General features: G+C 42.8%; 1 long non-coding RNA gene across 1 annotated transcript in view; it reads right to left on the bottom strand.

Moving 5' to 3' along the window:
- The window catches only part of LOC148127659 (uncharacterized), a 58,980-nt gene extending 32,647 nt beyond the window's left edge, over window positions 1–26,333 (bottom strand). The window contains exons 1-3 of the long non-coding RNA XR_015744317.1: window positions 26,216–26,333; window positions 24,318–24,449; window positions 13,910–14,107 (exon numbers count right to left, since the gene is read on the bottom strand). This is a non-coding gene — a long non-coding RNA (uncharacterized LOC148127659). The remainder of the gene's footprint in view (window positions 1–13,909; window positions 14,108–24,317; window positions 24,450–26,215) is intronic.
- Window positions 26,334–27,955: the final 1,622 nt, after the last annotated feature.

Below are 27,955 nucleotides of genomic sequence, written 5' to 3'. Positions count from 1 at the left end.
TATTGACAAGGAGAACTAACTGTGTGTCCAGCAGCAGCCAGTGAATTAAAATGTTCAGGAAAAGAAGCACTTTTTACCTCAGAAATTTTATTCCATCTGTCAGATCCGGGATCGGGTCACAAAAGAGGCGAGACGCAAGTGAACATTCAGCTCTTTTTATTCAGCTCTAGTTATGGACAAAGTAACTGTGTAAACCCGCTTGGCTTTATACTGCCGGCCGGCGGCTCGGCGGCCAATGGCAGCGCTTCGAATTTCCCGCGATCGGCTCGGCCAATCGCGGGAGATTCGTGGCGCTCCAATCACGGCCCGGCAGTCAGCCAATCGGGCTTCAGTTCAGGCGGGCCAATCGGGTGCGGGTTTCTCTGCGAATGCTAATACAGAACACCCCTCCCCTCATGGTTTCGTCTGACGCTGTGTTGTGACGTAGTCGCGCAGGTAGGCGGGGCTACGGGTTTGCCTAGTTGACTTGCGCGGTTCAGTCTGTGTGAGGTCGCTGGCCGGTTCGGACGGGCTCCGCGTCGCTCTCCACTCCGCTGATGGAACCGCCTGGTGAGGTGGGCCAGGCCTGACGCCGCAACTCCCGTCCGGGTCTCCTGGGTCGGTCGAGTTGTGGCCCTGGCTGCTCTCGCTCGGTCTTTCCGGGTTGGTGGAGCTGGCCTGGCTGTACCTCTCAGGTGAAGAACCCGTCTGCGACGCGTCGAGGTCTGTAGGTAAGTCTAGTTGGTTTGTTTGGTCGTTGCTGTCATTAGGTGGGTGGTGTCCAGCTTGCGCTGGGGTGTGTGTCCCGGTTGGTTCTGGTCTATTGTTGGCTTCTAGGTTGGTGGTTGAGGCTTCCCTTCCCTCTCTCCTCTCTTGGGCAGTCGTTGTCGCTGGGTCGCTGGGGGTGTTGTAGGCTAGTCTGGACCGTAGCTGGTCGATGTGCCGCTTCCAGCTTCTTCCGTCTGTAGTTTGTAGCCTGTATGATCGGGGTCCCGTTACCTGCGTTATTTGTGCGGGCACCCAGAGAGGGTCTCCCGTGAAGTTTTTTGCGTAGACGGCATCCCCGATGTTGAATGACCGGTACCGGCTGGAAGAGTCCGGGGGTCTTTCTGGGTTGTAGGTGGGGTGTAGGCGGTCTAATGGGGATCGTAGTTTCCTCCCCATCAGTAGTTCTGCCGGGCTCTTGTTCGTTGTTGTGCTCGGCGTGATGTGTTGAATGAACAGTAGTTTGTTTATTTTTTCTTGGATGTCGCCGGTTTCGATTTTCTGAATGGCCTTTTTTGTGTATTGGACCATTCGTTCCGCCCTACCATTCGCCGCCGGATGAGCCGTCGAGGTTAGGGCGTGTCTGATGCCCCGCTCGGCCAGGTACTTCTCAAACGGTATTGCCGTGAACTGGGGCCCGTTGTCCGACACTATGACGTCCGGTAACCCGTGCGTTGCGAAGAGTTTGTTGAGTTTGTCGATGACCGCCTCCGTTGTTGTTGTTCTCATGGTGCTTACTTCCAACCAGTTGGAGTAAGCGTCTACGGTGATGAGGAATGTATACCCCTTGGTTGGTCCGGCGAAGTCTATGTGCAACCGCGACCATGGTCCTCTCGGGGTTTCCCACTCCCGGATTGGAGCGGCGGGGGGGTTGGCTCTTGACTCTTGGCACTTTCTGCACCCGGCGACCCAAGTTTCTATTTGTTTGTCCATCCCTGGCCACCAAGCGTAGCTCCTGGCCAGGGCTTTCATCTTGACGATCCCCGGGTGTCCCTCGTGCAGCAATGTCAACACTCTGTCTCGCAGTGCTTCCGGTATGACTACCCGGTCACCCCAGAGAATGCAGCCCTTTTGTGAGAACAGCTCAGTTTGGCGGTTTCTGAAGGGTTTAAAATATTCGTTGCCTTCATCTTCTGGCCATCCCCGCTCTACCCAGCTCAGTATCCGCGCCAGCCGTTTGTCTTTATTTGTTTCATGGGCAATGTCTGGCGCGGTTAAGAGCGGGCATGGCATGGTCTCGATCTGCAGAGTCGTCGTTGTGGGTGCTGGGTCGTCATCTACGTCCGGTAGTGGTGCCCGGCTTAGTGCGTCCGCGTGTAGGATTGCCTTACCGGGTCGGTGTGAGAGTTCGTAGGAGTATGCTGCAAGGAATTCGGACCACCTTGTCATCCGGGGCGATAGGATGTTTGGGGTGGCCTTGTTCCCTGCGAGTATTCCGAGCAGGGGCTTGTGGTCCGTTATGATTGAGAAGTTCCTGCCGTAAAGGTATTCGTGGAATCTTTTAATTCCAGCGACGATGGCGAGGGCCTCTTTGTCTAGCTGACTGTAGTTTCTTTCCGGTTTTGCTAGTGTCCGGGAGAAGAAAGCGATGGGTGCTTCCGTCCCGTCAGGTAGGGTGTGGCTGAGGACTGCTCCTATACCGAAGGGTGAGGCGTCGCATGTCACTGAAAGCGGGAGGGTTTCGCTGTATTGAATTAAAACCGCGTCTGATGTTAGTAAGTCCTTGGTTCGCTGGAACGCAGTCTCTTCCCGCTTTCCCCAGGTCCAGGTGGCCGCCTTATCGAGTAGCCGGTGTAGGGGTTCCGCCACGGTCGCCTTCTGGGGTAGGAAAACATTGTAAAAGTTAAGTAACCCCAGAAATGCTTGAAGCTCCGCCTTGTTGGTTGGTGTGGGGGCTTCCTTGATGGCCCTGAGTTTCTTCCCGGTCGGGTGTATTCCGTGTCGGTCCAGAAGGTAGCCCAGGAATTCGACCCTCTCGGTGTGTAGTTGGCATTTGTCCCTTTTGACTTTAAGGCCGGCGTTTTTGAATTTGTTAAGTACCGCCCTTAAACGGATCTCCAATTGTTCTCTGTCGGCGGCTGCGATCAGCACGTCGTCAAAGTATGGAACCACCCCTTTGATGCCCTGGAGGAGCCTCTCCATGAGGCTTTGGAAGATCCCCGGGGCGACGCTGACTCCGAACTGGAGTCGGTTGCAGCGAAAAGCCCCCCGGTGTGTGACAATCGTTTGCGCTTCTGCGGTCTCCGCGTCGACCGGCAGTTGCTGGTAGGCTTGTGCCAAGTCGAGTTTTGCGAAGACCCGGCCTCCCCCCAGTGAATGCAGGAGGTGCTGCACCACTGGGACGGGGTAGGCGCTTTGTTGTAGCGCGTGATTAAGGGTGGCCTTATAGTCCCCGCATATTCTAATAGAGCCGTCGGGCTTGATGGGGGTGACTATGGGCGTCTCCCAACGGGCATGGTCGATGGGTTCAAGCACCCCCTGCGCGACGAGCTTGTCTAGTTGCTCGTCAATTTTTGGTTTGAGCGCAAAAGGCACTCGCCGGGGCTTAAGGCGGATGGGCGCGACGTTGGGGTTAAGGTTGAACGATATAGGGGGCCCACGGTACTTGCCTAGCGAGTTGTCGAAGACTTCCTGGAAGTCCCTCACGAGGGTCGCTTCCCAGTCGGTCGTGTCCGTGCGGTGGATGCCGGTTACTTCGATGCCGAGCGGGGCAAACCATTGTAGGCCGAGCAGGCTGGGGCGGTCCCGGTCCACTATCGTGAGCGGCAGGATGTCAGTGTGGTTCTTGAATGTTACCTTGAAGTGCCCGATGCCAACTACAGGGATGCGATTTCCCTGATAGTCTTTCAGGATTAGCTTCTGGTCGTCCAGCTCGTTGCGGCGGATGGTCGGGACCAGGCGCTTGATTGTGCGCCATGATACCATTGAGAGGAAGGACCCGGAGTCCACCTCCATCTCGCAGGGCCTGTCCTCGATGCTCAGGGCCACGTGCACCTTCCGGGCGTCGGTGGTTGATGAGTGGCCGATGACGATCGTCTGATGGGTTTCTTCGCGCCGCTGTGCCTCGCTGAGTCGTCGGCTCCGGTTGTCGCGGCTCCACCGGCTCTCCGCGGGTCGGTCTCGGTGCCTGGGTGGGGTGCCGTCTCGTCGACGTGGGCTGTCGCCTCGGCGGCGCGGGCTATAGCTCTTCTTGTTCCGGCACACCTTGGCGATGTGTCCCCGCTTCTCGCAATGCCTGCAAATGGCGTCGAGAAACGGCATTCGGAGCGGGGTGATCGCCGCCGCACCGCGCACCGGAACCCCGACTTACGACTCCGGTGGTCTCGGCGATCACGTTCGGTCTGCAACCGATGGATCTCTTCGTCCTCATCCTCGGTGTCTGGCGGGGATTCGAGGTCGCCATGGTGTGCGGTCGTTTCCCGCTGGCTGGTGTCTCGGGGCTTCGCGGCGGCTGGGGATGCCTCATCGGTGGATGGCCGTTCCGGCGCGTTGGTTTGTCTCATCCGGGCTGCGGACTGGCGGGTGGCCTCGGCTGCGGTGGCCTCGGCGAGGGCATCGGCGAGGGAGATGTTGCCCTTGGCCATCAGTCGGCTCTGCAGCGCGGGATCTCGGAGTCCGAGGACGAGTCGGTCCCGGATCGCTTGGTCCAGTTCGGGGAACTCACACGGTCCGCCCATGTTCCGCAGCTGGGCCACAAAATCGCTGATGGACTCGCCTTCGCGTTGGTCCCGGCGGTAGAAGTCATACCTGCGGATGAGGATCGGCACGGTGGGGGCGTAATGGCGGCGCAGGATGGGCTCGAGATCAGCCCAATCCATCTCCTTAACGTCTGTGGGCCTCGCGAGTGCCTTGGCCATTTTAAACACTGCGGCCCCGCAGTGCGTTAGGAATACTGCCCGCTTCCTCTGGCCGTTGGCGTCCTTGAGATTGCTGCATTCCAGAAACATCTGGAATCGATCAATATAGGATTCCCAGTCTTCGGTCGCTGGGTCGAAAGGAGCGGGTGGTACGGTACTGGCCATCTTGTAGATGCGGGTCACCGGTGCCACGTGCTAGTTGGTCCTCGCCTCACGATCCCACCTTCGTCGCCAGTGTTAGATCCGGGATCGGGTCACAAAAGAGGCGAGACGCAAGTGAACATTCAGCTCTTTTTATTCAGCTCTAGTTATGGACAAAGTAACTGTGTAAACCCGCTTGGCTTTATACTGCCGGCCGGCGGCTCGGCGGCCAATGGCAGCGCTTCGAATTTCCCGCGATCGGCTCGGCCAATCGCGGGAGATTCGTGGCGCTCCAATCACGGCCCGGCAGTCAGCCAATCGGGCTTCAGTTCAGGCGGGCCAATCGGGTGCGGGTTTCTCTGCGAATGCTAATACAGAACACCATCCACTTACCAGCGCCAGCAGGCTTCATCTGAAAAATAAATGTTTTTTTACTTGGATAGCCAAGGACTTTATTATTTCCAAAATTCTTCTCATCTTCAAAGTGCTTTTAGAAATTGGCTGTGTAACAAGACAGCTGATCCCAACTGGAATCTGCCAACTAGCAAAATCAGGCCACTGCATTTAGCTTTGCTTTTCTGCAACAACAGCAGCACACAAAAAAAGCAGTTAGGAAAATCAGCTGGTTGGAGAGCTTATGCAAATAAAGCAATATATAATTCCCTGGACTAGGCTTCATTGGTCCCCATATTTTCATGCTGGTATTGCTGCTGAGAACTGAATTTCCAAATCAAGAATGGGTCTGGACCACACTTTCTGCTTTTCTAGGGGAAAAGTGTTTTCCTGGAGGACACAATAGCTGTTCTGTTCAGAAGCAAGAGTTATTCATGCTTCCAGAGCTGAGTTACATATGGCTCAATTTCTTTATATATGCAAATTGAGTTTCCAGTTTCCAGATGTTGACTGGAATTATGATAATTAGTTCATAGAGGAAGTCTGAAAAGATCTAATGTCTTTATTTATTTATTAAATTTGTTCACCATCCATCTCTCTGCAAGGCAACTCTTAATTGTCTTGGAATCAGGGGTGGGATTCTACCGGTTCGGACCGATTCGAGCAAACCAGATGTTAAAATTACAGCTGGTTCACCTAACCGGTATTTCAAATGACCATCTGGCCCCACCCCTCCCGCCCCTCCCAGGAGTCTCCATGCAGCCCATTTTTGATGGAAGGTCCGCGTGGAAGCTCTGGGAGGAGGGAAAACGGCCCTTCTGGAAGTCTGGAAATGAGCCTGTTTCCAGTTTCCGGGGGGCCTCCAGAGGCCGGGGAGGCTGTTTTTGCCCTCCCAGAGGCCTGGGGAAGGCCTCTGGACTCTTGGGAGGGTGAAAATGGCCTCTCCCAGCTCCTGAAGGCCCAACGGAAGCTGAAAACAGGATGTTCCAGTAGGCCCTGCCCACCATATCCATGCCTACCCAGGAATCATGCAGCAAACCAGTTGCTGGGATTTTTGAATCCTACCCCTGCTTGGAACCTATTTCAGTGACTGATCCATTGGAAGAAGTCTTGGCTAGCTACTTTATTACCAAAGGGTGACATTGAATTGTGCTAACTGGTTGTCCATGTAATAAATTTCAGTCCAGTTTTCATATATACCTTTATTGATGTTAGCCAAAGTATGGGTGATAGATAGGTTGGGCAGCTTTTACTTTCAGCAATAAACTATATCCATATAGCCCAGGTTCATGTCAAATCTACCTCAACAATTTAATCTAGAATTCCATATGCATATTTTCCCCCTTGCCCCCCCTCCCCAAATCTTCCGACATCAATGACAGACTTTTTTTGCTACAGTTTGTAAAAGAATGCTGAATGGAGACATGTTTGTATTCAGAACTCCGTGAAGTTATATTTGGTTTCTAACAGTTACAAGGATTGTTTATTATAACATAGATCCTGAAACTATTAACTCAACATTTGACAGTGGCCAGATTTTTCCAAGAAGCATCTCCTGGGGCTATGCCAAGATTCAGCAATACTTAATTTAGTTTGAGTTTCAATCCCAATGCATATTTACTTGAGAGTACCTCCTGTTGGAATCAATGGGTTTATTTCTTTTTAAAAAATGAAGAACTTTGTAGCCTCAAATTATATGTGTTTACTTGCACTCATGTTACATATTCAGACAGCAAAATCCTTCAGATATACATGCAAGTTTTTTGTTATGCATGTATATGAAACAGAAGTCTACCCAGCATATCTATTTTCGTCCTTAGGCAACAATGGATTTTATTCTGCGTTGTGCTTCTTATTCAGTATGAAATGGTGTTAGCATTGCTAATGAGAGAGCAGTAATTGGTTGGTAATCTTTCTAATGAAATCAGTATGCAGGCCATTGCTTTAAACCAAGAGGCAACTCAAGCCTATAGTTCAGAATGTGCATGCATTTACAATTGCTGGAGGCAAGTTGTTCCACCGACTAATTGTTCTAACTGTCAGGAAATTTTTCCTTAGTTCTAATGTTGTTTCTCTCCTTGATTAGTTTCCACCCATTGCTTCTTGTCCTACCCTTGGGTGCTTTGGAGAATAGCTTGGCTCCCTCTTCCTTGTGGCAGCCCCTGAGATATTGGAACACTCCTTAGTCCTTCTTTTCATCAGACTAGACATACCCAGTTCCAGCAACCATTTTTTATATGTTTTAGTCCTCTAATCATCTTTGTTGCTTTTCTCTGCGCTCTTTCTAGACATCTTTTTTACATTGTGGCAACCAAAACTGGATGCAGTATTCCAAGTGCAGCCTTACCAAGGCATTATAAAGTGGTATTCTCCTGTGACTCTACAACTAAAGGAACTTTGGAATCACTCATGTGCTCCAGTCCTGCATTATTCTGCCTTTGAAACACAACTACTCCTTCCTGACCAGTGGGATTGCAAAAGTTCTTCATTTTATGACAGTTTATTCATAATTAGAGGTTCATTCTCCTAAACAGTGGAAGGCTAGATCATAATAGGCATCAGTTTTATTCAGAACACATTTCCACTAGCTACTGAAGGCAGCTGTGCTGCTACAACGTGTTTTTCAGTAACACAGAACACACCACAGATTAGCTTCAGTGTGCAAAGCTTTCAGAGCAAGGGAGGAACATGCTTATAAGTCATGTTGTTTTTTTAAAGATCCTGAGCCATATCTTAATTGGAAAGGGAGCTGGGTGTTGAAAAACATCAAGCCTCTAAAACATAACTTGTTCACATTGTTTCTGACCTTGGACAGCAGATAAACCAATGTGATATTATTTCAAGTCAGGTGTTTTGCAAGCTTCAGGTACCAGGTGTTACTGAAGGTCACTGTTATGGACTCTCCCACATCTAGGAGAAAAGGACTAAGAGTAGTTTTTATGCAAGATTACCTGTTGATAATTAACTGCTTTTAACCAAGAAGTTAATAGTTATTCAAAGCATTCGGTAAAAGAGTGGAGGTGGAGAGACATACTTATTAAGCACTGGGAATGATGTGCAAAATAAAACCAAATGGATATGACAAGATGTGATGACTAATGTTCCTTAAGAAATAGGGCTGGGGGATTGAACGAGATCATAAGTTTACTAAGAGCAGAGAGGTTATTTTTGAAGAATCAAGTTAGCTGCACGCTTCTTTAAATTTTATTACTGTGGATTTGTTTGTTTTTTTAAAGAACAAGCTGGATCTCTGCAGTTTGAATCCTTTTTAAAGTCCTGTTGTAGGATGTTTTTCAACAGAAAGTTGGGTAGCCATCTCCTCTACATGGGGCTTCCTCGTGCTTTAAGCACATAAAGAGTTTTGGTGAATCAAAGTAAAGGCCCATTCAGGTTCAGCATTTTGATTCCCCTATGGCCAGCTGAATGCTTGGAAGGCCAAAAGCGGGACCTGGAAGCTAAACCAGCCTCTTAATCAGTTTGCTCATCAGCTGGTTTTTAGACAAATGGACTATGAAGCCCATAGCATAGTAGCTATGGTGACACACTGCTCAACAGTAAAGAACACTCCACTGAGCTACACTGACCCTACAATATGTTGATATTGAGGAGGAAAATGCTGTATTTCACTCTTGGCTTTGTTCTTTTGAAAAATAATGGACTTGCCTTCTGAAATAGTGCCAAGATAACCAAGAGACACTCCTGTTTGTGAACAGAATTATTCTTCCTTCTGTTTCCCTTGCTTTTTTAATACTTTAGTTTAGATTTTTTGTTCATCAGTTGAAAAGAGGATCATTTACCTAGCAAATATTACTTCATTACATCCATGAAGAAAAGCAAAGGGAAAACAAAAGCCACATGGAACTGGATTTAAATAGCCATAACATTATGCGTCACAACTTCTCTTAATTAGAAGTACAAAAATAGGAACTAATAATTCTGCAATCTATTGCTCAGAAAAGTCCAACTGCTGCTAGGAAAAAATGGAATAGTAATGTGGACAATCTGAGTCATCCTACCACTGCCGCCAGATAGTATAGGGTCATGCCCATAACAGGAAGGTAGCCAGATGACAGCTCTCAGATCCAAAGTCCTTTAGGGATATGTTCCTAGTCAAACAGTGACCAGATAACCCTGTTTGACTCTTGAATATCATTCCATCTGACAACTGCATCAACTGGGACAGTACAAAACAATAGATCAATAAATTGTAACAGCATGTAGCAATGCTAAAGTACAACGAAGAATAATCATTTGGCTACTATTTTGTAATGGGGAATAGGGAAGTCCATTCCTAGACAAGTAAATAGAATTCGTTTAAGGATCTAGTATGCAATGTCTAATGGTGATCTTCAGCAAGGCAAAGAACATTAAAGACAGAGAGCATGCAAGAAATGGAAAGGTATTATTAATCACCCTTATCCAGGGGTGGAAATCTACTGGTTCGGACCAGTTCTATAGAACCGGTTGTTATGATTCGGTGCAGTTTGGAGAACTGGCAAATTGTGCCCCTGGCTGGTCCCTCCCCTCTTCTCCTGCCCCTCCCCACCCAGTCAGTCCTTATCACACACATGCAACATTGCACACATGACTGTGTTCTTCCCCGCCCAGTCACTCCTTAAGGAATTCCTTTTTCTTCCCCCTCCCGACAACTCAGCTGTGCCGGGATTCCCCTCGCTTACTTACTGATTCACCCAGGAGGCTTCCCTGAGGCCCAGGAAGGCCAAAAAAAAAAAATAGAGGGGATCACTCCCCCCAGGAGGCTCCCCTGAGGCACAGGAGGCCCCAAAATAGAGTGCAGGGGGTTGCTGCATGACCCATGCTCAGGAAGGTTTTTTTTCTTTCCTGAGCCACAGGGAAGCTTCCTGGGAGCAAAAATGCCCCCCAGGAGGCTCCTCTGAGGCCCAGAAGGCCCCCAAAATGGGGGGGGGTTGCAAAAAAGAAGAAGCCACACCCACCCAGTCACATGGCCATGCCCACCTAGCCATGCCCACAGAACCGGTTATTACAAAATTTGAATCCCACCCCTGCCCTTATCTTGATACGTTTTTTAGCTAAGGATGCATCCACCAAGAAAATTTCCCCTAGTCAATCCAGATTTGCCTTGCCTCATTAGTTGGTCTACAAAGAGCCAGTGGCCCTTAGAAGAGAAGCCATCGAGCACAGATAAAAGCCAAAATAATCCAGAAGTCACCATCTTTATGTCCTTCTTGTCAACCTTCATCTATGCCCAGTACCGTACAGAAATTCCTCCCCACAAAAGCAGGGTGCTCAGATAACAGATACAACATTTAAGATAGCCTGATTTTGTGCAGTGGAGCCTTGCAGTAAGAAGTCATTTCAAAACAGCTAGAAATAAATTGCAATAAGCCTATCAGATTGGGGGCGGGTGGGTATTTTTGTGCTTATTTGGCAATAATGATATTAAACAACCTTGACAACTTTAGTTTGGCACACAACCCTCTGTTGCAGAAAGATAAAGTTTACTTAGTCTACAAGATGCCTGTCATGGAACAAATGATTATTCTTACTATGTGTTATAATTGTATCCCTTTTATAATGTTATTGTTGTTTTAATTGTGCATTGCCTTGAGTCATATGTAAAGAAGGCAATTATATAAGTTGTCTAAATAAAGAAACAAAGCCATACCGCAAATGAACAAATGCTGAAGCAGTTGGCTTACTTGACCCTGGATTGAGATGTGAGAAGTAAATCTGGGTAAATCAGTCCAAAAGACTTAAGTAGCTTTTGCCTACAAATCAACACACAGAATCAGCTCTACCCTGGCGGCAAGTTGAATATAAATAGCTACAACAGTTCCAGAGGTGGTACTCAGCCAGTTCTGACTGGTTGTGGAGAACCGGTAGCGGAAATTTTGAGTAGTTTGGAGAACCGGCAAATCCCACCTCTGAGTGGCCCCACCCCCATCTATTCTCTGGCTCCCATTGAGTCCCAGCTGATTGGCTGGGTCTTCTTTGGTTGCCCTGCACAGGAGAATGGAGCTGGAAAACAGGTTAGTGGGGATTTTGCAGTAACCTTCCCCCAGGAGTGGGGTGGGAATGAAGATTTTACAATATCCTTCCTCTGCCATGCCCACCAAGCCATGCCCACAGAACCGGTAGTAAAAAGTTTTGAATCCCAACACTAAACAGTTTTATAGTCAAATATGGGCAAATGCAGGATGATCCTGAGAGATGCATTCAGGAGTTGCTATCACTTCAAGGAAAATATAAGCAAAACTCCACATTAAATTATGATGAGTTTTACACATGTCTTACATGGATAATGAAACTTGGTGAGTTTGTTTCCTTGGATTAGGTCGTCCTGGCTATCCTGAACTATTATAAGTATTGCTTCTTATTTTCTTTTCCTTTGTTATTTTGCCCCTCTCTTCCTCTGTCAACCTTGCGAGGTAGTCTACCTCTATCTTTATTGTAAAGTGATATTAACAGAATCTTGCACATCTAAAAGAACCCTCCTGTCCCGCACCTTTGTTCTCCCCAAAACTAGGGAGGTCCCTTCTGAGACGCTTTTGCCATCCCTCCTCCTTCGGACTCAGATTTTGTTTATCAGGAAATTGTCTAGGGTGTGGCTCTTCCTCCTTTCTCCCAAGGTCATTCCCACATACCATTACACCTCCTGTGCTTGGTGAAATGGAATTGCCATCTGTATGCTAATACAGAATGGGGAAAGAGTATACATTTGTGCTTCTCTAGCAGTTGTGTTTTTTCTTCAAAATTAAGAATGCAAATGTATGTACATAATTGAAATTGGAAATGGTTCTTTAATAAGTACCACAGCAGGAGGCCAAGAGAGGAGTTCTGGGTTTTCATGGAAGGATCTGGATTAAAGAGCAAGCAGGAATACATTTGTAAACAGAGCCATAATTGCACATCAGTGGCATGTCTTTTCTCAAAGAACACCATCGCTATCCTTCACCTTTACCAAACTTTGTTTTTTAGAACTCTTGTGCTACAACTCAGTCTAGTTAAAGTTACCGTTTAGGGCAGGGACTAAATATTTTTGACTGAAAAAGAAGAGGAAAGGACCAACTTGGTACTTGGATGGAGGCACAACCAGGAAAAGTGAGAAGGACTAAAATGGCCTGGGCATATCTGTGTAGTCAAACTTGACTTATGGGTGATTTTACTCTTTGCAATGTAATCACTCCATTTATTTGCTGGGTTCTGTATTCCTGCTGGAATCAATTCATGTTTACTGCCAAAGTTTATAACACGTAAATTGAATGTATTCCATTTTTGCAATCCTTAGTTGATGTGTGGTCACTAACAAGATGAAAGAAATAGTGGGGAAATATGGAAACATATTTGGAGATGGAAGATGATACTTCTGGGTCCTGCAAAAATTTATAATGAGTCAGGACAAATACTGCATAATAATGCTCTCTGGAAAAACTCATTAAGAAAGCTCAGACAATGACATTTTGTCCATGAAGATTGAAATGACCCAGTGTACTGAAAAACCATGAGTATATATGATCTTCCCTGTTTCTTGGTAATGCTCTCAACATAACCATAAAAGGTTTGAACTCAATAAGATTCCATTCAATAATGCAGAATTTACGGAGTGAAAGTAATGAGTAATAACAGCCTGTGAAATCTTGTTATGCATGCAGACACACACACAAAAATGGTCTTATTGGAGAACCAGCAAATAAGACACCATTAGAGATCATCTACCAATCCAGGTCCATAAGAAGGCACAAGTTTTTGTCTATGCAGGAAAAGTACAGTGGTAAATGCGAAACATAACAAACCAAAGCAATTGTTTCTGTCTCATTTTTCATTCTTACCCTTCCTGCTAATGCTATACTTTAGATTGCAGGTTTCTTAAGACATATGCCATTTTCTTGTGTTGTAAAACTCCAGACAGTTACATTGACATGTCATAGTCATTATCATAGGCATATGCCACAATAATATTTGCAACTATAAAAACCAGCAGGATTTTTAAATGTTGTCTGAAGACTTAAAATGGAGCATTATGTAAATTCTATACAAATACAAGTTTAGAGTATATTTGCCATTTTTCTGCAAAATGCATTTTACGGATATTCATAAAATGAAACCCTTAGGCAGTTCAAGGGATTTTTTTTTAATCCAAAACTTTCCTATAACAACAGATGGAAAACTCATCTCATTTAGGTTGTTTCTCATAAGTTAACGGAGATATTTAATGAGGAACCACAAATGTCTCCCATGGATTTCTGATAGTAGGTTCCTCTTCTATTTAATTGACAAATATGTAACTAGATGAAGTGGAAAGGAGCCAAAGCACAGGCATACAACGTGATGTGGGATGTCTAGTAATTAGCAGTCCAAGTAATAGCTTGTCTAGGGACAGGATGATTTTTTTTTACCCATACTCACAATCATTCTAAGGGATTTGTTGTTCAGCAACACTGGTCTTCACGTTCCACTGAAGGAGAAATTCTGCTGTTATCCTGCTGCAGTTTCAGGAACTATCTCATTTCTTCTGCCCCTTAACTAGATTGGAAGATTAATGTCCAACAAGCTGGAACATTCTGGGCACCAGAAAACTACTTCAGTTTAAAACCAAAAACAAAGCACTAGCAGGTATCCAGCATTAGGGGTTGTTGTTTTTTAATGGAGATGAATAGCATACTATAAACTTTGACATTCAATGATAAAAAGATAAATAAGTGGGTAAAAAGTATATTTTCATGGTGGGACACTGTTCACATTTCATGAGGAAGCTGCAGAAACATTATTTACTTATTACATTTTTATCTTACCCAAAGGGCTTCATGCTGCATATTTAGTCTTTCCTCTTCTCTCTTTTATCTTATCAGTCCATGATGGCATCCTGGGCACTTTTCATTGTTCCATGTTCTGACGCTCCTGTTTATACAAATCCCTGCTATTGCAGCAGGATGATGCTGGGAAAGTAGCATATAATTGTTACATAGGATACCAAAAACATGGTGAGGATCCTAGAAAGAGCACAGAAAAGAGCAACAAAGACGATAAAGGACCTGGAACCTAAACCTTACAATGAACAAATTCCCTTCTAGCCCTATGATTCTAAGACCCCAGCAGCACCATCAATTAATCAAAAGGAATTCAGTCATATCAGATAGTACCTATAGAAGGTAGGGATGTTCTGGGTTTGTCTCTTTTAATTTATCATTACAGATAAGCCCAAAGGATACAGAGGAAGAATAATTCATTCCAGGTCCCGACAAAGCAAACTTACTTTTTCTCAGCTATTCAGGAACCATGGGATCCTCCCCAAGACCTCCATGTCCCGCATACAAGTATTATTATTTCTTGTAGATTTCAGCTCTAAGATCCAACTCCACTTTCATACTGACCTACACAACTCTTGGGGGGCAGTGGGGGTGGCGGGTGGGCAGGGAGGTAGATTCTGATACTAAACATTCACTGTTCATACATATTATATATGCTGTCAGATGCCAGAATAGCAGATTGAAGCACTCTTAATTCATCAATAAAGAACTAAGAAATAATACAGGCAAACACTTGATTCCTAATCTAAGTTAAAGAAGATCACAGATGGGAGGCCTCCTGTCCATCTCATCATCCCTGCAACATATGGTCCCAGTTGAAAAGCCTCTTTGTGATGGGGTGAGGTGGAAGGGAAAAAAAGGTTAGGAATACTAAATCTTGGTTGAAATATAATCTCCAGATTACCACTAGAAAACAGCAAAGGTTCAGTTTTTTTTTTCTATTTCCGTGTTGTCATCTAACAATGATCCAAACTAACAATGATGCAGTCTAGATGCAGTAGGCTAATAAAGGATTCAGGAAATTATTTATTTTAGCAGCTCTTCACATTTTGTCTCACATCACTCAGGAGGATCACAGTGCTTTGGGCTGTAAAACGGAAGAGGGTACTGAAATGTTCTTTTTATTCAACTACCTTAGAAACCAGAGGTGGTCTTCAGCGGGTTCTGACCAATTCTGGAGAACCGGTAGAGGAAATTTTGAGTAGTTCAGAGAACCAGCAAATACCACCTCTGACTGCAGATTTTACAGTATCCTACCCCTGCCACGCCCACCAAGCCACGCCCACAGAACCGATAGTAAAAAAAAATTGAATCACACCACTGTTAGAACCCCATCCTTTTTATAGCATCTACTTCCTTACCTACAGATTAATGATTGCAGAGCTAGCTAAATGCATATTAATGTAAAGGGGGAGAAGAATCTACCAAATTCCAGGAGCCAAGAGCTAACTCCCAGGGTCCCTACTAATAATATTCAGTCTAAATAGAATTAAAGGTGTTTCATAATTTTCAGAAGAAAAAATCCCCCAGAATTTTTGGCAGAAATAAACAGGTTGTCAACAAAGTAAGATGGCCACTACAAGGCACTCATTCTTCAGTAATTAGAGGATATTCACAAGGATTTCAGCTGCTCCCAAAAAAGAGGCCGCTTGGAGAGGAACATAATGTTATTTTCTTAATCTGTTCACAACAGCTATATTAAATAGAATTTACCACTGGGTAGTTCTACAGACATTTCCACCAGGCAAAATGCCGAAAGCATTTCTCATCTCCGCCACTGCTACAACAATTAAGATAATAGATAGTTATTAACAAAAAAGTCCTCTGCTCTTTTGGGTGGGGCTGATAGAGAGTGGTCCAAACTCACCCAGATTGCAGTTCTCTGAGCTCAACTCATCTGACAGGCTTGTGGTTGTTGTGGGGGAGGGGGAAGGAAATGGGAATATTATTTATTAACAAAATGTAAGTGAAGCTTTTAGTTTCATAACACATCTCAGTCCCTGACCCCTCAGCACTGACAATGAAAGCCAAGAAGAGGTAAGGAAATTGTGCATTCAACACTAAGTGATCTGGATTTTCAATTCATAGACCCTCCATACAGGACACAACGAATAGTGAGAGATTGAAAAGGCCTTGGGGAAACCAGTCCAAATTATGTGATAAAAAGCTTTGTTGAATTCTAACTTTCTTAAGTTGTCAGAAAACCTGCTTTATCTCCTTAATGTCTGAAATACGATGTAGAAAGTTTCAGATGGTGGCAGGGAGGAATTAATAAAAATGGCCTCTGTTAACTGAGTGAGAAATAATCTACAGTGTCTAACAATGGCTGGATTCTTATTCAGATTTTATGCTGATAGGGTGAAGTACAGTGAAGTGTAGCCCATATGCTTTTGTGGGTGTTAAGTCTAACTTAACAGCTGGTTAATTGCTGGGCTCTAAAATGTCTGGGTTGGCAGAAAAAACATTTGCCTGTCATAAAACCATGAGAATCAATATATGACTTGTTCTGCTGAGCAATCACTGCCAAACATTTGAAGTCTGATCAAACATACAAGGCAGTTATTGCTGGCTCTTGGTGCTGTATATAGTTTGCTGAATTCCAACACGGTTTGAGAAATCACGAGACAAACAGCTGGACTGAAATGAGCAGCTAGAAGAAAACAGACTTTGCCTCTAACTTTAGGGTCATTTTAGCCTGCAAAATAAATTTCTTCTGGTAGAGGGGCTCCCCCTATTTTTCAGGGGATCAAAGTTGCCAAGTCTGAGAAACAATATTCTAGATGTAAAGTAGTCCTTGCTTAGCAACCATAATAGAAATCAGCAACTCTATTGCTCAGTTCTACGGTCACTTAGATTAAAAAAAACATGTGGCCATGATTGGCTTATGACTTTACCTGCTCTTCAGTCATTAAGTGAATTGCTGTGCAAAACATTAAGCAAAACATATGACTGCAACTTACAGTTTTATTTCCACCTTCTCTATTAACGCTGCCATAAACCAACTGCTAAACACACACGTGAGGATCATGTGGCTATGGGACGCAGCAATGAATGCAAATGCCTGCCAGTTGCAAAAGGTCCAAATAATAATCACGAACAATTATAAATTGATTGCAAGTCTATTTTGTTTCACCATAACTTTGAATGATTGTTGGACAAGGTATTTTATTTAAGGAATGTGCCTTATCCAGCACACGCACACATACACAATTTCAACACACCAAATTACAAAAAAACTTGCTTTTGTTTCTGTTTTCCCAGACAGAGCCCTCCCCTTTTGGACAACTAGAGTGGGGTTGATCTTGAATCATGTTTGAATGGAAATTAAGTTTCTTCCCTGCTATCTGCTAATGACTAATGGATGTGCAAAGTTCTCATGGCAAACTTTAACTTCAGAGTTCAGCAGGAAAGAATAAGATAGTAGGTCAGACATAAATCACGCCACTCTCTCGGTCCACTGAAGGAAAGGGAAGAATGCCAGATTATTTTGGGAACCAGTTTTATTATTAAGCTGTTAAGGTAATTGCAGAGATCATTAATATTTTGTAAACGCTCTGAAGCACATCTAGGGAAAAAATTTAATCTGCTTTTGATCAGGGTTGTTAACTCTTGGTTTAAGCCCAAAGCAAGTAGATGCTGCAACGCATTGTTGGCATCAGCCATTGAGTCATGTCTGACCCTTGGCCACTCTATGGATCAGCAGTCTCCATGCCTCTCGGTCCAGTGGTGGGATTCAAAATTTTTTACTACCAGTTCTGTGGCCATGGCTTGGTGGGCATGGCATGGTTTGGTGGGCATGGCTTGGTGGGCGTGGCAGGGGAAGGATACTATAAAATCTCCATTCCCTCCCCACTCCTGGGGGAAGGTTAGTGCAAAATCCCATTCCCTTTCACCCCACTAATCTACTTTCCAGCTCTGTTCTCCTGTGCAGGGCAACAAAAGAAGACCCAGCCGGTCAGCTGGGACTCTGGAGGCAGAGAATAGATGGGGGTGGGGCCAGTCAGAGGTGGGATTTGCCTGTTCTCTGAACTTCTCAAAATTTTCACTACCAGTTCTCCAGAACTGGTCAGAACCTGCTGAATACCATCTCTGCCTTTGTCCCTCACTGCCTCCTTCAGATCTAAGACAATGAATTCAATTATAAACTAGAAGAATAAAGTTACACAGATCAATTTAAACAATGCCCACCTCATTTTACTTATCATTTGGGCTCAAGAACAGTGGACTGAGATTGAAATCTCTTTTGAAGACAATATAAGGAAAAATTCATATTTCTGAAGCTGCATATGCTCTTTAATTTTTTATAGATAGCCTTCTTACTATTTCTGACATTCTTTTTTATTCTGGGTTGTTTTTCTTGTTCTTCTTCTGTTGCCTGTTTTTAATTAATCGATGTACTCCACTGGATCTTGAGTAAGTGGCATATAAATGATAAAGATAGATAGATAGATAGATAGATAGATAGATAGATAGATAGATAGATAGATAGATAGATAGATAGATGATAGACAGACAGATAATTTCCCTTAGGATTATAAAGGCTACTTAATAGCCTATTTTAATTTTCCTCACATGTAGGTAATCCTTGAAAGTTACAATGGCTCTGACAAAAGTGAATTTTGACCAGTTTTTACATTTACTACCATTGCACCATTCCCATGATCACATGATCAAAATTTGGGCACTTGGCAACTGTGATGCATTTATGATCACCATTTATAACTTTCCCAGCCAGCTTCCAACAAGCAAAGTCAACAGAGGAAGCCAGATTCATTTAATGAAAGCATGTTAATAACTCTGGCAAAATGGGTTATAAAATGGGGAAAATTTACTTAAAAACAGAAATTTTGGGCTCAATTGTGGTCATAAGTCAAGGACTACCTGAACTCAATTTTTAAAAAGCCATGAGAAAGAAATTCCTCTATCAAATGCTGATGGTAAAATTTGGGCACAGAAAAAAATCAACCCTACCCAGCTTTCACATATTGACTAGCTTTCTTTGCTGTATACAAACACACATATTTTACCTCTTAGATGTTTTTTTTAATTGAAAGATCCACTGGTATACTAGTTTATATTTACTCAAAGCCTGGAAAATGCCCTGCTGTTATTCAGCATATACACTTCTCCCTCCTGAACTCAGCAAATACCTCAGACATTCTTTTCTTAGATATTTTTTGTGTATGTAATCAATTGTCGTCAATCCGTTCAGATCAGTGATCATAGATGATCATTGGTCACCAAACATCAGCACCCCTAAATTCTGACAAACCAGAAGAAAGATGTCTTGAGGGCTAGCTCAGGTATATCGTTTTCAATAACCAAATTATGTTTCCATTTTAGTTCCATGAACTGAAATTCACCAGATGGGAAATCAAGTATGACTTCAGAGCTGGCAACCAGACAAGGTTCTTTACAGCACCTGTGGATAGTGGCTTGTTTAGGGAGGGAACACTCTCTACACTCAGCTGCCTTCCAATGCTTCCTTGTTGCCAGGCATATATTTGCTACCAAGTCAAACAAACATTGCAAACTTGTGGTGGTGCCGCCAGTGAACATTACCTGAACTAAGCAACGCGATGAAAATGCAGCTTCTGTTGGATAATGTGGGTGACTTGATTGCTTCTCTTCCTATTTACTCTGCCAGTGATGCAGTGGGAGAAAAGGATGGGGGCGTGCATAAGCTCACCAACATGCCCACCGCCCCTGTCCTATTGTTTCTTTTATTTTTCTTATATGTATCCATGTATTCATAACTATGTTTTTACTTATACCTATAATCTTGTAAGCAATTGACAAACCAAATAAAATAAAAAATAAAATGAATTGATGCATCTGTATCTAGGCTGCAAAACATCTAGTCAGTCACTACATGGCAGCATGTTTTCAGTAACACTTTGCTGTCATCTAATGGCAGTCCAGTGTTTTGGAGCCCAGAGACGGTGCCTAAAAGAATCAGCAGATTCAAGCCTAAAATATAGCGGGTTTAGAGGTATTTCTCGAGAAGAGTACTCTGCTCCTCTACTCACAATAGAATTCCCTCCAGGCTTGAAATTTTGGGCTTGGACAATCTGGAACTGTGCGCCTGCAGTCTGATCTAAGCATAGTACACAAAACTGTCTGCTACAATGTCTTGCCTGTCAATGACTTCTTCAGCTTCAGCCACAATAATTTACGGGCAAACAATCGATACAAACTCAAGGTAAACCACTTCAAACTCGACTGCAGAAAATATGACTTCAGCAACAGAGTGGTCAATGCCTGGAATGCTCTACCCGATTCCATTGTTACAGCCTCAAACCCTCACGGGTTCAATCTCAAACTGTCTACTGTGGATTTCACCCCATTCTTAACAGGTCCTTAAAGGGAGTGTGGATAAGTGCACCAGCGTGCCTACCGTCCCTGTCTTACTGTCCCCGTTTATCTGTATTTACTTCCTTTGTTCGTGTTTATACTTGTTATCTTGTATATGTTTGATAAACAAATAAATTAAAATAAATAAATAAATAATATACCAGTGAACCATAGCTACAGGAAAAACAAGGTTGCTTGGCAGCCATTTTCCTCAGGTTCAGGCATTAGGATTCCAATTTGTAGCTTGTATAGGATTATGTACCAGGGACAATTCAGAGGCTCCATCAGTCATGTGTTTTGAATTTCTCATTAGCTAATAATTGTAGAATGGTGATATTGTTGTCTTCCAATATGTCTTATCCATAATGTTTTCAAATAACACAGATAATTAATGCACTAGTATGGGAACCAAAGCCAGCATCCAAGTTTAAGTCAGTGAGCTTCATGTAGTCACACACCAGATGTGTAACGTTATAGATTAAGTTATTCCCCAGGAGGACTGTGGAATAGAAAGGATGTGAGCACATTGTACAACCTATTCCACAGGGGGTGACATAATACATTGAAATGCAGATAGTACTGATGTTTTGATCCAGTGCTCTGTCGAGCAACACGATGCCAAAATCATCAGTTAATTTTCAACAGCAATACTGAGATATGATCTCAGAGAATGAATCTTGTAAACTGAGCAGGTTTGCATTCCCCAAATCTGCTATTGATTGAACTGAAAATATGGGAGTGACATCATTAAAAGGGGCTGGGGAGAAAGCATAGGACTTCGTAGAGGACTTTCTCAAAAGTAAGTTTTACAGAAATTCTCCTCATTGCAAAGAAGGGAGAATACCAGTGCATTACCTAACTTGCTCTCTGCCTTCCACTGGTTTCAGAAAGAGGTTGCTTCTCATTTGTGTGATGCTCTCCTCATCTTGGTGGAGAAACTAAAAAAGACCAAATTTGCTGGGATTGCATTCTTTACATTCCATTCAGGCCCCACTGCACTGCCAGCAGCTGCCAGACCACAATTATGCTGACATAAGTTATATGCACTCTAGTCTACAACTCTAAACCCCTCTAAAACAAAGAGTGGTATGAGCCTCAGAGACATTACAGTATCGCCCACTCTGCAAGCATTCCTGTGCAACAGACATAAGGTCCATTTATATGAATTTTTGTTGTTAGCTGTATTTATTTCTCCAAATAAGAATAATTTCAAATGATTTCTTCTTTTCTGTGAAACTGCTTTTCAGCAGCGTCTCTATCAATATGGCTTCATATTACACAGCTTGACAGGAGGCTTGCAAAACTCCCAGTGAGCTGCTGGGGAGATTGTGATTGGCTGGAGAATTAACCCTAGTCTGCCATTTCTCCTTCCTTGGTTGTTCAGTTTAGTGTTTCTCAACCTTGGCCACTTCAACTCCCAGAATTCCCCAGCCAGCTTTTGAAGTCCACAGTTCTTAAAGTGACCAAGATTGATAAACTTTGTTGCTTGTATCCTTACAATTTATATTAACTGTTTCCTAGTATGATTTGATTGTTTATTGTACCCTATGACTATCATTAAGTGTTGTACCTTATGATTCTTGACTCTTGACGAATGTTTTTCTTTTATGTACACTGAGAGTATTTGCACCAAGACAAATTCCTTGTGTGTCCAATCACACTTGGCTAATAAAGAATTATATTCTATTCTACTCTATTCTAAATAGTGTTTCAGCTGTTTTGAGACACACTCCTTCCAATATGCCACCAACCTTGCTTTAGAATTACCTCAGACAGTTCCTCCTGAACAAACAGCCTATCTTATCCTCAAGTGCAACCTCAAAAATAATATTTGGTGAGCTTTAATACTGGCAGCCCTTCATATTTATCGCTAGTAAGATCATGAGCATCACTACCTCTGATTGCTTGAGAATTCTGGGAATTGAAGTCCACAAGTCTTAAAGTTGCCAAGTTTGGGGACCCCTGTTGTATTACAAAGGGCAAAGGAAATACAGTCACATGAGGTTTGAAGCATTTTTTTTAAATTATTCATTCAGTGTTTTCAACTGTACAAAATTGTTTGTTATATTTATTTGCATTCAGCCTTTTGTTACTTTTACAAATAATTCAAAGCAACAAACATGTCCAACACACTTTATTCCTCCTCCTTTCTCCACAGCAACCCTGTGAGATGGAATGGATAGAGAGAGAGTGGTTGGACTAAGGTCTCCAAACTGACTTTCATGGTTAAGGCAGGACTAAAATTTACTGTTTCCTTCTTTTTAGCCTGGTGTCTTAACCAATAATGCTGAAAACACCAACATTCCTGTATGTGCATTCATTGACTTTCCTTCCTTCCTTCCAACATAGAAGCAGACATGAAATTTGTTCCCACTCTTTTCCCCCCTCAGATTCTGTTTCTTATGTATGGTTTAATTTAACTTTTTTTTCCTTCATCTCCATATGGAGCAAAGTGAAATTTAGAAAAACACACACTTAAAAGAAAAAAGGCTTGGAAAAAACTTGTGTTTTCCAAGGCTCTGGTACAGCTGTTAATTTGTGGCCAACCTCAGTGGAAAGTAAGCAAGATGGCAGCAACATTTGACATGAGAATTCGGAAATAGCCTCATTCCAGAACTTGGCTGGCTTCAGAATTGAGCTGCATTGCCAACACTTCAAGTTGTGTCATGTCATTTTATTTTTTTTACAGAAAATGTTGATGCAGCTGGAGAGGACTTTGCTATTCTTTCAGACTGAAGTTTCATGGAATAGTGATGGTTGTCTTTGCTCAATAGATGATAATGAAGGGGTTTGAGAAAAACTGAAAATAAGGGCTATTGTGGTTCTTTGTGGAAAATAGTCCTATCCAAACCATAAAAGTCATGAACTTTAACAGAGTTTTAAGCTGAATTTGAACTTTGTGGCTTGGGGTCAGTTTTCAGCACCAATCAAGCATATTTTCCTGCATCCAGTATGCCACTGGTCCTGATTTTCAGAGACTAAGGAAATTTTTCAGAGATATTTTCAACCAAATAGAATAATAATTTATCTGAAGATAAATTGAAAACATCTTTATTAAATTATTTTAATTAATTAATTTTATTTATATGGCTTCCCATTGCATATACTTGACCTTGGGTGGCTCACAAAATAGAATACAAACAGAAAAAAAAAACAAATCAAATTTGAACAAGAAAAAAATAACATAAAAGCTTAGCAGCTGAGAACATTTTTGACATCACATCTTCAATATAATGATGACAAAGAAATGGGCTCATCCATATATAACAATAGCACTTAGACTTATATACCACTAAGCGGTTTACAGAGTCAGCATATTGCCCCAAACAATCTGGGTCCTTGTTTTACCTACCTCGGAAGGAGGGAAGGCTGAGCCAACCTTGAGCCTGGTGAGATCTGAATTGCCAAATTGCAGGCAGCTGTCAAGCAGCAGAAGTAGCCTATAGTACTGCACTCTAATCACTGAACCAATCATAATGGTAAAACCCGGATTTTAATACTTTGAGAAAGGCCAGCAGAATCAAGGCAAATCTGTTTTCTGGGAGAAGGATGTTCCAGAAGGGAGGCACCAATAGCAGAAAAGGTGTTCTTCCTGGAGCCATCAGATGGCGCTCTTTTGCGGGCAGGACCCTCTTCTGCCAGATCTCACAGGACAGACAAGCTCCACTGGGAAAAGATAGTCCTGTAGCCCCCAATCTTTTGGGCACCAGGGACTGGTTCCGTGCAGGGAGTTTTTTCCACAGGCCAGAGGGGATGTAGTTTTGCATGCTGCCTGCATCCCATGGATGGGGCTTCATTTGTTTGCACGGCCTGGTTTCTGGCATGCCGCGGATGGACTGGGGGTTGGGGACTTCTGTTGTAGCTAATACTACCTCAAGCCACGAAAGGCCTTAAAGGTAAACATCAGCACCCTGAAATGCACCCTTAGCCAATGCAGCTCACAGAGTGGTGGTGTCACATGCTCCAAGTAACTGGCATCCATAACTGCTCATGCATTCCAAATACTCTTCAAGTAGAGTAATTAACATATTACACTCACCTTTAAAAACTTGCCAGTGGATTGTAGTGGGTAAGGTGTTGAACTGGCATAGTGGAGACCCAGGTTTAAGTCCTTGTCTTGCATGGAAGCTCACTGGGTAACTTTGGGCCATTTCCTCTCTTGCAGGCAAACCTATTGGGCCAGGAAGAGGGATTGTTATGTCTGTCACCTTGGGGCTTCTGACAGAGATTTGGGAAAGAAACTTAAATCAATCAATAAATGAACATGCATACAGCAAATGAAGAATGCTTTTTTCACATTGTTTGTATCTAAAGATTCATAAATTTAATTGACCAATTGATTAAACTCAGTTGCCCACCTTGTGTAATGTAGGAGTCACACTGGCCGAGGCATTAAGTAAGGAATCTTTTGTAATTATCATACTTATTGCAGAAGGCAGTGCATCATACCTGGCTAGGACAAATGATCTGCAAGATGTATAATTTGTTTGGCAATATGTCATGCTACTGAAGATAAGCCTGGAATATATAGACTGCTTTGGTGCCCTACTGTGTCTACAATTCTTTCCTTCAGAACTTTTTTTTAAAAGTTTGGTCGTAGAGTAGAGCAGAACATAAAATATACTTTTCCTTTTATTTTATTTTTAAAGCACAGAATAATTTCCAGTATTCAAGATGCAGTAAACCAGAAGTTTAATGGTTATACATTATGGACATAATTATGAGGTCATGATCAGAAAGAGGAAAGAAGTTTAATTGCTTTCAAATCACTTCTTACTGAGTCACCCAGGTTATTTTTTAAGCCTCACAGCACTTGCCAGGATTTTTTTCTTTTATGTCATTAATTATTTCCTTATTGTGATAACTGAATATATATTAGGAGGAATATTGGTGGATATACGAGTGATTTGGTTAAAACATCTGACGTGGTTGAAATAAGGGCTGGTTTTTATTTTTGTTTGTTTGTTTGTATCCCACCTGTACTGTTTTTACAAATAACTCAAGGCAACGAACATATCAAACACACTTTTCTTCTCCTATTTTTCCCACAACAACAACCCTGTGAAGTGGGCCCTCAAATATAAATTTTTGAATAAACTGTAATTCAATGGTATAAACATCATACATTCATAATGGGAATATGACTTTCTGTATTAGAACACCTAGCACACTCACATGACTATCTAAACGAATACGATGACAAATGGCTGTTTATTGATTATTACATACAATTGTTTGTTTCTTTTAAACAGAACTCTCAGAAGTCTACAAAAACCTCGTCAATTCCCAAATTTGAGGACACGCTAGTTAAAATGATGTCACTGGAAAACAAAACAAGTCAACCCCTCCCCTCAAAAGGGAAAGCCATGATTTGAACAGCCTTTAAAAAAATTCAAAAGGCAAGGATTAAAGTCAAATACTGTGTTGAATAGGAGGCTAGGTCAAGAGAATTTTCTGGCCACTCTAATTAGTTCTGACCCTTTGTAGAAAATAATTTGTTGGTAGCTTCCACAACTTGATATAAACAAGTAAGTTAGCAGGTCAGTGCCTCTCACTGACTTATCTAATAAAGGAGAATATTTGTAGCTCAGGGTTGAAATGAGGGGTCCTTGGTGTTCTCTTGGGTTTGGTTGTTTTCTTGCAGACATTTCATTATCCAAACTAGATAACATCATCAGCACTGATGATACTAATGATCTAACGTAGGTAATGATCTCACCCACTCACTTGGGAGCTAATGATCCACTCACTTGGGAGCTAACCAAGGTTGGATTCAGTTGGTACCTGAATGGGATTTTATGTGCCAAAATCTGATAAATAGATGATGAGAGAGGGGGGTGAGGGAGGGAGGGAGGAAGGGAGGGAGGGAAAGGGAGAGGGGGAGAGTTCTGTGAAGAGCAATGAGGAAATTCTCTCCTGTCTCCTCACTAGATGTACCTTTGAGAAGAACCAGGAAAATAATTCAGTCAAGAGACATGGACAAACTCATCTGGCAGAATTCAGTTTTCAGACTGCCTGGCCCAACAGCATATGGAGCAATAGAAATATGGTTTTAACAAGGAAACCCCATGATCCCTGTAATCAACTTTGGCCAATGATCTGGCCTTCAAAATACAGCATCCTAGGGGCCCTTGTCGCAATAAAAGTGTGTGGCTAAAGAGTAAACAGTGTGTTCCATTAAAAATGTGTAGCTAATGGATAACCACTGTGTCCCTTTAAAAGTGTGTAGCTAGTACTTTCCCAGATGCCCTTCCCTGATATTTTAAAGCTTGCAAAGTCATTCTAGAAATAGGTTCCTCTCGCAACTGATATATGTTAACATATGCAAAGAAAAGCCCGACACACAGCTGATATAGCTGGCAGATGAAGAAAGACAAATCTGTCAACAACTAGCAAATGCACCGACAAGCTCAGTCAAGAGCCCAAAAGGTCAAGTGGCCGTCCTCTTATTTTACATGTATCTTCACAGAGCTAGATAAGGTCTTGCAAAATGCCACAACTGCTGCTATCATGAAAGCCAGCTTAGAGCTTAACAGAAATCCACTATTAGCACAAGCAGTCTGGTGGGTTTTTTGTTTTAATGTGTAAATACATTTAATATCTTAAAATAGAAGAAACTGTGATTTTCCTCTCCAGGCTTCTCTGGATAAAAGAATTTTGCTTACCAAATGTTGTTGTTTTTTTAAAAGAACCAATTAAAAAAAAATCAATCACAACCTTAACGTATAAATGCACAGGATTATTTCAGCCATAACTGCTTTTTTAATGCATGTTTCAGAATCCAGTTTCACTAGGAAAGATAAAGTGTCAAAACTGTTCACAAAATCCAACATGGCTATTTCCGGCATCTGGTTGTCATAAAGTGATACTTATTTTGTCAACCAATCTTGAGCAAAATTGCTGCTCTGCCACTTATGAGGCCTGTCAGCGGGATATGGACAATTTATTTAATGTTTTTGAAAGGCAATCTCTGGAGTCTGGAGCTGACCCTGTTCTAGCACATTACACACAAGCAAGTGTCCTTCCTGCCCATTTGGAAATTTGTGACAAGATGATGAAATTCTCAGACATGAGCAATTTAATGACAGACTGAAGTTATTTTTAGGAAATAACAAGTTTTATATCTTTACTAAGAGCAGTCAGGTTTTCCCTATCAGATATGTTTTACTTTCTCTCTTTCTTTTTCTTTTTTTTTCTTCTTTTTTTTCTTTCTTTCTTTTTTCAATTCGTATAGTTGTCCTTCTCAAATATATGAATGTTTACTCCAAAACGAGCCCCACTAGGTTCAATAGAATTTATTCCTACATGGATGTAGAACAATGGAATAAAATTAAAGAACATTTTAAAAAATCAGTACTGATAAATGAAAACAATGATTCATTCTTAAATGATAAATAAATAAGATTAGCTGAAAATAAATAACTTTTTAAGTCATTTTCTTTGTTCTGAATTTTGAACGGTTGGTTGTCAAGCACATAGTATTTTTTAATTATTCTTATTAAATTGCTACTTTACTTGTCTACTAACTATAGAAAACAAACCCGAATGGGAACAAGGAAAAGGGGAAAAAAGGGCCTGGATCAAGAGCCTGAGTCTTCAGATACCTTTGAAATACCAGGATGAGGGCCATCTGAACCCCAGGAAGAACCTCATTCCAGAGGCCAGGCACTGCTACAG

The sequence above is a fragment of the Pseudonaja textilis genome, chromosome 1, assembly GCF_049901715.1.
Source record: "Pseudonaja textilis isolate UNSWEBS1 chromosome 1, rPseTex1.2, whole genome shotgun sequence".
Classification (NCBI taxonomy): Eukaryota; Metazoa; Chordata; class Lepidosauria; order Squamata; family Elapidae; genus Pseudonaja; species Pseudonaja textilis.
This window is presented reverse-complemented; position numbering and strand designations above follow the sequence as displayed.